Raw genomic sequence first — 10,139 nt, 5'->3', positions numbered from 1 at the left:
AAGCCCCAGTTTTCTCTTACTAATCTAAAATAAGACTTGGCACATAATATTTGCCAGCTGTTGTACATTTACCGTCTTAACTACATTTTTTAATGTCGATGAAGCACCATGAAGGACCCACTCTTAGCCTTATTTGGATTAAACTTTACACCATGACATATCAGATCTTTTTTCATTTGCATGTCTTTTTGCTTTGTTCACTTATTTTTATTGGACCCATATATCAGCAGTGTCCTGTATTCCTTTAATTAATACAAATCATTATGTGCCTGGAAAGATAAGATATAGTGCTCCTACGGTGGGAGATATTTTAGAATATTTGCAAGTCAAAATGCTGATGTGAGATTCTCTCTCCACCCCAAAGGAATTGCAAATCTTGTTTGTAATTAATTGTCATAACTCATGGAGTATAAAGCCTGCCACGGATCACGGCTCCAGGATTTCTCAACTAGACATTATTTGGCTTTGCATGGGAAACTTGCAGCTGCGTATCAGTCACATTTTAGCCATAAACAATTGAACTGCTCAGCTTTGCACTAGGTTAAATCTTCACCCCTTTCAGTGAGCTTATATAATGATTGTCTGCACATTTTCTCTCCCTGAAGCCCCTCACTGAAGAACGGCAGTGGCCACCAACACCGCAGTAGCGGCAGCACGGGAAGAAGCTCCCTCCCTGTGCCAGGGCTGGGTCCCTGATCACTCCCAGGCTGCAACGTCTCCAGGCTGCAGCCATCCATTGGTGTCGATGTCCTGCTTCTGCCAGAAATGGGACTTCAGGCCTCAGTGATGTTGCTTGCCCTGGCGCTCATCGTCAGAGCGGTCTACAGGAGGAGCTCAGGGCTACAGCGTGGTGCTGGCTTTGCCCCTGCCGTGTCCCCCGGGATCACTCCTTCCCTGCCAGCAGCTCCCTGGTGCTGCACGGCTCCTGCTGGCACGGTGCAAGGGGAGCCCAGCGTCCCTTTGCCTCACTTCTGCTGGTGCCTCGGAGACAAAGCCATTGCATTCATGTCTTCATCACATTTGTTAGAAATGCCTAAGACAGTAAACCATCAGTCCCCTATAACTGGTCACATATTGATTTCACACTGTAGAGCAGAAGGAAGAGGCTGTTGTTATAGTGTTGGTAGACTCCTAAACACAACAGTCACACAGGTCTAACCAGAAGTACCAAAGCCCAACAAAACTGCAGGTTTTGAGATTCCAGGTTTAGCATTTTCAATGAGACTCTCTCCACTGGTAATGATATGAGAAGACAAAAAAATGTGTTCTTTTAGCTAAGTGCAGATCCCAAACCACCACACCTGTTAACAGAGCTAAGGACTTAGGAGAAGTACAGGATTCAGAGAACATCCTCCAATGTAGCTGTGTCTACAAAAATAAAGTTTAACCAAAACAGATAAGTAATTGAAATCATGCTTGGCAAACTTCACCGTGCCATATTCTTCATTTCCACTCTCTGAACACAAGACTGTCTTGTGTGATTGCAACTGCAAATATGTTGGTGAAAGTAGCTAACCTCTCCAGGTCAACGATGAATTTTCATTCACAGTGGAAGATCTGATAAGAAGAATATTGCACCTTTTTCAGGAAGGTCACACCAGTCAGTGTAAGTGTATCATCCAAACAGCTTGGTAGTGAGACTGGGCTCACTGTCTTTATCTCTTGTAGCTGCTACGGAAAATGAACAGTGTCCATATTTATTCCATACTTTTATTACTGCTCTCAGAGCACAGCAGGAAGAAAACCTGTGAGCTGCTGTAGCAGTGTGGCCTCGGGACAAAGTCAAGATGATCCGGTCAAAGACAGGCGCCTTTTCATTCCCACTGGGCCTGACAAAATACAGACAGAAGCTATTAATCTGCTGGTGATCAAGATAAGCCTTGAACAAAATCCTAAGCTTACCTGCCATTGGCTTTGTGGTGACAGTCACAGGGGAAGTTCCGAGTCACTGGCTGTCTGAGGCCACGTGAAAAAAAATTCCTGTATTACAAGGACTTTCCTTTTCACTAGTGATCAGTGATCACTTCTGGTCCCCTCTTCCAGATCTTCCCAAGATATAAATGATAGCAATTTAGAATAAGGAATTCTAAATTCTCATCTTCCCTCCTCTGCTGACCAGTAATAGTAGTTCTGTACCTTTGGTAACCTTTATGAGCAAGAGATTATACTGGTTTGAAATAGGAACTACATCTCTAATTCTCTAATAAGGCAAATTCAAATCTCAGATGCTACTTCCCCCCTGTGCAAAAGGATTTGCCACTTACACCTGTACCATCAGTGTGATAGAGTCACTCCAGCCAAATTCATTCTTTCAAAGTATTATGCAGCCTTCCCAAGACCTATCTTTGCCTTGTAGCCTCCACTTCCACTTAACATAGCCTAAAGGTTCAGGAAACAGGCATTTGTTCTATATTTGAAAAACACTCATCTTAGTAAAAAAACCCTAATTACCGCTTGTAAACTGAGCACAAAACCCCTAACCTGAGCTTGCTCGCTTCCCATTCACACTCTTATTTCTGTTTGCAGTTTTGATGCCCTTGACCTCACAACAAAATTTGGGATAGGGTTTTGAAAGAGAGTAAGAAAATGTGAGAAATGCAACCCTCAGTTAACCTGTCTTCAAACTGGACTGTAAAGCCTTACTACAAGAAATTTTCTTGCATATATTTACTTTTGAGGTTTTGACATTGTTGTGGTTTAACCCGACCAGCAGCTAAAACAACGACGCAGCCGTTTGCTCACTCCCCCCACCCAAGTGGGATGGCGGAGAGAATCGGGGGGAAAAAAAAGGTAAAACTCATGGGTTGGGGTAAAGACAGTTTAATATGACAGAAAAGGAAGATGATGATGATGATGATGATAATAATAATATACAAAACAAGTGATGCACAGCACAATGCTTGCCACCCTCAGACCACTGATGCCCAGCTAGTTCCCCAGCCACGGTCCCAGCCCCCTGGTCAGCTTCCCTCAATTTATATACTGAGCATGACGTCATACAGTATGCAATATCCCTTTGGACAGTTGGGATCAGCTGTCCTGGCTGTGTTCCCTCCCAGCTTCTTGTGCACCCCCAGCCTCCTCACTGGCAGGTCAGTGTGAGAAGCAGAAAAGTCCTTGACTTGGTTTAAACATTGCCTAGCAACAACCAAAACATCAGTGTGTTATCAACATTATTCTCATCCTAATTCCAAAACACAGCACTATACCACCTACTAGGGAGAAAATTAACTCTATCCCAGCCAAAACCAGGACAGACATGTACCTGCTACAGGCCACTTGAATTGTGCTGTTCTCTGTCTACACTGTCTGCGAACAAGAAGGTATACAGCATGTTCAGGTGACATTTTAGATTATTTGCTAAAAACATTTGATGCGCCTGCCAACACAGAGAGTGCTGCTGACCACAGAGTCAAGTGTCAGACTTACACGCTATAGATGTAACAATAGGAAAAATATTTTCTTCCATGGAAATTGCCATTAACTTTTGTTTTGTTTTGTTTTAACCTTGTTAGAATATTTTCTTTTCAAGATCATTTTGAATTCTTGCATTATAAATCCAGAGTCTTCTAGTACTCTATAGCATTATAATTACTGCAAGAATTGTTCAGTACTAGGCATTTGTATGAATATTGATAGACAATAATAATATTCTCAAGTAATTTTATATTGACTTCTTTCTAAGGAGAATTAAGGGATCTAAGTCAGTGAGGAATTTGGGAGAATTTACTGTATTTCCTTGTAGACTGGATTACATAGTAACTACATAGAAAACAAAATGGCTGAAAATCTCCATAGATACAGACTACAATGGCAATAAGAGCCAGCTGTTAGTTTTAGAAGTCCAAACTCCAGCATATCGGTTATTTCGTTTACACAGCCTGGAAACTGGAGTACAGAGGACGATTAAAAGAGTTTCAAAAGCTCTTGGAATGGAAGATCAGTTTGAGAGATGCCACCCGAACAGAGAGACTGACACCAACAAGCTGCGTGGAAGGAATTCGGTCCTCTGGATCAAGGAAAGGTAAGTGTAGATGAGGAGATATGCAAGCCATCGATTTTTTTAAGATATAAACTTTTTCTGAGATGTTTTTGTTCTAAACAGGGCAGAGTTTGTGGGAGGAGATAGTATCTTAGCAGTTTGGTTATTAAGTGCTTTTATGTAACACCCAGACTTTATTCAGCTAAAAGGTATTTACATTTTTCTTCTACCCTTGGAACACCACGGCCATAGCAACTCTGCACTAAATACTTTCTTTTAAAAAAAGGCAAAACAGTTTTGCAGGGTACTCGGTCACACACCTGTGTCATCCCATACCCTGGAGGACCTGGCATCCTCCGCACACAGGAGGCACCTTCAAGTGGACAAGGAGGCCTCTGAGCCACTTTCAGACCTTGGGGATCAGGGTGCTCTTTCATTTTAAGTAACACCAGCTGCTGTTTAAGTAAAGAAGAGAGCATGGCCTCTGTGATTTAAATGTAACTGGTTTGGAAACTCTTCTCGGTTAAAAATGCTACTTTCTTTGCTACAGCTAAAGCATGCTATGCATATATAACTGAAAACAGTGCTTAATACGGTATAGTTCATTAGAAAAAGTAATTAAAAATAAAAGCTATGTCAACCAGAAGCATTGCGTACAGATGAAACACCAGATGTTGTGGTCTGGGCTTGACTCACAGGCTGGGTCAAACACAAGCATGTTGGAGTTTACATCTGTTCCACCACACTCAGTCCCACTCCCATGATCGGGACCTGCCCCGTATCACAGCAGGAGGGATTTTTTTGACAAGTCAGTGCTTAGGCAGGGCTCTCCAACTGTCACTAAAAAGAGTATCATCAGCAGCCCTGCTAGCAGTTGTTTTACCTGATCCCCTTGCTATCAGGTCTCATGACATCTGAGAAGGCTGATGAGTGAGCAGGTGGGAAGTCCATACTGCAGCCCACCAGTTGGTTGTTATTATTATTGCCAAATCTTATCTCCTTGAAGTTTCCTTCAGGGAGTTCAAATGAGAGGCTGCAGAATCTGAAAAATCTCTAAATGACAATTTTCTGAATCAAGGCCTGGAAAAGCATTGACCTTTAGCATTGCTTATTCTTGGATGTGTTCTCCTCCTCCCTCTGCGAGTGGTCTATGTGGGTATGTGAGAGACCCATGGGAGATACGTTTGGGAAGGCAAGATAGGAGTCTCTAGAAGGCAGGCTGTGAGATCCAGGGATATGACTGATGATGTCTCGTGTGAGAATCAAGTGGTTCTTCAAAACTGGCTCTTTCTAACACCAGCTATGATCTAAATGTGAAAAATGTAGACCAGCAACTGTCGTGTTGTTGAAGGCTGTCTGAGAGCTAGAATTTTAAAAGTCCACCAGCGTCTCCTCCTTAAAATGCTCTAGCCTGGGATCCAAGCCCAACGGCCCAGTCTGATTCACTTCTGGAGAGCTGTACTGTGGAAACACTTCAAACTGACCCCATTCCTGAAACTGAGGAAGAGTAATCTTGGACAGTTTAGGCAGTCTATAAACTAGTAAGGGGAGGAAGAGGATGATGATTTTTTAAAGCAGAATGGCCACCAATGTATTAGAAACCTTTTCAGTTTTAGGAGGTTTTCCCTGCCCCCAACTGCTTCTTCCTCCCGTACCCTTCACTCCCCCCCTTTAAGAGTATCAAATTCCAAAGCATTTGGTGTAACTGGGTTCTCAAGTCCATTAGCTGCTGTGCTTACAGGAAAGATCTAATGGCCTGGTCTGCACTGCCTCTGCAATTCAAGCAGGGTAAACATGAGTTAACAGCTTACAAGAGTCTGGTTTTAGTCTTCTCCTGAACCTGTAGGATTTTGTGACTTTGACTTGGCTGCCTTCCTTTGAAGGCCATGTTACAGTGTCTACCTCATCTTCACGCCACCCAAACAAGCCAAATTCTGAGGGGGGTCATATTCAGTTCTACCATATCTGTGACAGTATCTTCTTCAGTGGGTTCCTCCAGATCTTAGCAGTTACTGTACTTTCCCTTGGCTAACTTCAAGACCAGACCATGTCACCACCTCTCTGTTGGGAAAAGCATTTCGTTCATACACAGGAGCCTCTTTACAATCTATTTCAGAGAGCCAGATGAACCAACACAAAGGGATGAAAATAAGAGAAAGATTTAGCTTTATATGGTAAGCAAGTGAAAGATAGGGAAGAGTCCAGTGAAAATGCACAGGAACATTGATGTGGCTGTCACATGCTGCCACCATGAAGAGACCAGACTGAATCTTGAGATTGGTACCGTGATTATCAAGAAACCCTGAGATCCTGTACTGTGTTTAACTGTTAGTTCTCCTACGCTAGTGAGAAGATATGTATTTCTTTTTCATGCTATTAGATTATTAAAGTCAAAAAACACTGATATTGGTCAAAGTTCAGCAAAAGGGTTGGAGGGAAAAGGGCTGAAATGTTTCTTAATAGTGCTTTTCTTAATAAACCTTTTCTATTTAGCTACCAGAGTGAGCATAGGTAGTTAGACACTGCAGGGTCTGCCTAGCTCCCTCAGCCCACCCAGTAAGAAATGGAATCAGTAGATGAATTTTAGAAAGCTATTTGGATTATTTTCCAGAGAAGGCAAATTCCTCTCTAAAGACCACTGAATATTGTCTCCAATATTCAGCAAACCTAAGCCTTGAGTACCGATGACAACAAATGTTGCGTATTGGGGAATTCTCTAATTCTTGTGTTTTATCAAAAGTTTTTTTCAGTTTATAAAGATGATTGTGAAAACTGGTGCTGAACAGTGAGTGTGGGGCAATGGAGGGATGGCGCATGTCCAGCCGCATCAGCGCTGTGCATGGCAGCACGGTCAATGCCACCAGCTCACGTGGAATTGTCCCAGTCAGCAGGGTACACTGAAAATACAGGGGTGTAGCCCACTTGAGTTCCCATTTCCTGTATGAGAGGAAAGAAGTATTGAAGAAAAAGGAGAGCAAGGCAAGAAATGATAGACCAAATTTGCCAGATCTGAAGAGTTTTCTTAATTTATTGTACACGTATGTTTATAATCCACAATTTGGCTGACTTGATATGCCTTTACTAATAATAGAAAATTTTGTATCCTTAAAACAGTACTTTTTTAAGAAAAATACATGTTCTTATATGCTACTCTTGTTTGCAAAACAAATGAACAAAGATTAACAATATATAAAAAATATAATGCATCATTAAAGGGCATCTGCTGCATGTTCTGCCCCTCTTTGTGGTATATTTTTTCAGAAAGCAGGTTTAAGGATGGACAGTTTAAGATACGTAACAGCATTCCCTCGGCCACTGAGTTGTGCTTGATACACGTAGTATAGTATATGCAAATGCACATGAAATCAACACATGAGGCTCTCCACCATCTGCAGTCTGGCTCTAAGTTTTTCCACGCTTTCTCAGTTCTGAGAAGGAAAGTGGAAAATCTCTGATCTGCTCCATCTGTTTGCTTCGTACGATGCCACATGCCGATCCCTGAGGAGCACAGGCTACAGCACATCAGTAAAACTGGCTCAAACAAGCTGGAGTGATTTTTGTTGTAAAAAACAAGATAAGCCCTTTTAATCGTTCATTTATCTTCCAGCCCTCTAATAAAACTGGATAGGATTTTTGTGGTTTCGGCAACGTTGAAAGAAAATGCAGCACAAAGAGAACTTTCATTTACTTGCAACTCTTTTTGGGAGCTAACCGTCTTGAAAACCCAGACTGGCATGAAGCTCGGACAGCAAAGTACCCTTCCTTTTATTCATTTGCATGGCAATTCACAGCCCTAAGGATTGCTTATGATTTGTAGTGTACCCCAAAGGAATCAGAATTACAGCTGGAGCAGTATCTTCCTTTACTGCTAGCACTAACCAAGCACCATATTTTCACCCATGCTGATAAACGGAGTTCAAGCAAAACCCAACTGTCCCTGGAGCATCCTGGAAAATGCCTGGGACCAGCGGCTTGAGGATGCAGCCTGCCATCAGACCCCAGCCCACCCGAGGAAGGCTTTCTCCAAACCCTCCTTGTCTGCTTCTCTCAGCTGCACCTCACCTAGCCAGGACGACTCTCACTCAACCGGTCAGCCATGGACAGTGCTCAGGAGAAGTATTTCAGCATTACTAAGAGTGCAAGCAAACCAAAGTAATGCAGGAAGCTTTCTGGGAGCTTTAGAGAGAAAAATATATATTAGACCATGCTCTGATGTTACAGATGATTGAAGAGTTTTGGGTTTATTTGCTTCTCCTGTCCTACCGTCACAGGTTTGAAGGAGTGAGGCAGGTAGCCCTCCGTACTTTGAAGTAGACAGCTGTTGCTATTTCTGATAACACCACTTGGAGTCCTTGATATCTCTGGTTTTTTATATAACTAAATAGAATGAAAAACTAGTAATTCTGAGCTCTTTAAGGGGAAAAAAATCATCACATTCCCATCTGCTGCCATGGGAGTGTTTACAAGTGTGTGGTTAAAGTGAAGATTGGGGTCCAGATGCATCACTCCTACCAACGAAACCTCCAACCACTATGAATTGTACTGGTCATGGTGTAAACACTTGCATATGCGTTTAGCAAAGGCAAAGACACTACTCTTGAGTAATACTGTGCTTCGAAAAGAAGTGTGTCAGAGACATCACTAATTTTAAAGGAGGAAGGAATTCCATCCATGTATTTCTTAAAATTACAACAAAGGATCTATGTTCACAGATACACACAGGCATAGGTATACACGCAAGTGATGAAATGTGGGTTATTCTTCCCTTACTCATTACTGGACTAAATAACACTGATATACTTGTTCCACAGTCAGAAAATTCTCATACATTATCTTAACTTATTAATAATCACTTGATCTTATTTAATACTTCAAGTGAAATGCAACATTGCTTCTTCCTTATTTGGGAGACACTTGGGAAGAGCTGGTAGAGAGCAAACAGCCATATATAATAGCTTTTAACTTTATTTTCAGAGAAAACTAATTTTACAACAATCTATGCTTAAAATGTCAATAAGTCAAAATATGAAGATGTAATGTGTGATCAGCACTCAGTGCATTAAGGTTCTCAGTAAAGTTTATGCTTTTTAACCACACCGTTCCGCTTTCTCATCTAACAGAACTCAGCATCACGCTATTAAATCCAGATTACTGACTCCGCCGGCATGACTTCTGATTAACACTGGTGTAAAATGAAATCATATTACCTATTTTTCACCGGTTAGTTCGCAAGACTATATTTTGCTTTCTGGTAGATGTTTGCTCCTTCTGGAAGCTCATTGTGCAAACTGGCAGCTAACAGCCGTTCTTCAGCTGAGAAATTTCTTCTCTTTTCTCTGTGCCACATTCTTTGCATGATACTATTTCTGCTGATTCCTTTGCATTTTAAGTTCATTGATGGCAAAGCACCTGAAATGAACTTCCCAAGAAGTCAATCGAGAGATATTCTGAGAATCTGGTGTGGTGCACAGAGGGCAGCAGCTGGGGACATGCGCAGCAGCTGTGCATTTTGCATGGGCTCTGCAGTGACACTGGAGGAGCAAGCTGCTGTCACCACTTTCCAAGCAGAATTTTCTGAAGAAGTCTCCTTTTCAAATAGTTTTTCTAGTCACTGTTTCTGAGAAAAGAAAGCTGAAAGTCAGTACTTACAGATAGCATCTCTCTCCCAGAAGAGAGGTTGCAAAGCTATGGACTGAACAGAGAGTTTCCCATCTGGAAAGTAATATGTTAGAAGAACTAACAATTGAAATGGCTTACTTAGTCTACTCTAATAAGAGCAAAATATCCCATTATCTAAAGTCCTGAAGAGTTTAGGGAATATTTTACCATTGCTTTTTACTATGAAGTAGGAAGGAAGTAGATTCAGCAGCAGAATCCGTGGGCAATATTCTCAAGCACTCTGAAGCAAAAGGCGTATGACTCACCTCTCCTGCTAAAAAAATTTGTCCTTCCCTCTGGGGACACCACCACTGATGTTGTTACAGCTGCTTCCATGTGGCATTTTCTGGACCATTGCTTCTCCTTTTTCTTTATATCTATTGGAATAGTTCTGCTGCATTTGCGGTCAGGCTGACAGCAAATGCAAGGACATACGCCAGACCAGCAGAGAGGAGGCATTGCAAACTGTGACACCCAGCCTGGAGCACCAAGAGGAATC

The sequence above is a fragment of the Grus americana genome, chromosome 1, assembly GCF_028858705.1.
Source record: "Grus americana isolate bGruAme1 chromosome 1, bGruAme1.mat, whole genome shotgun sequence".
Lineage (NCBI taxonomy): Eukaryota > Metazoa > Chordata > Aves > Gruiformes > Gruidae > Grus > Grus americana.
This window is presented reverse-complemented; position numbering follows the sequence as displayed.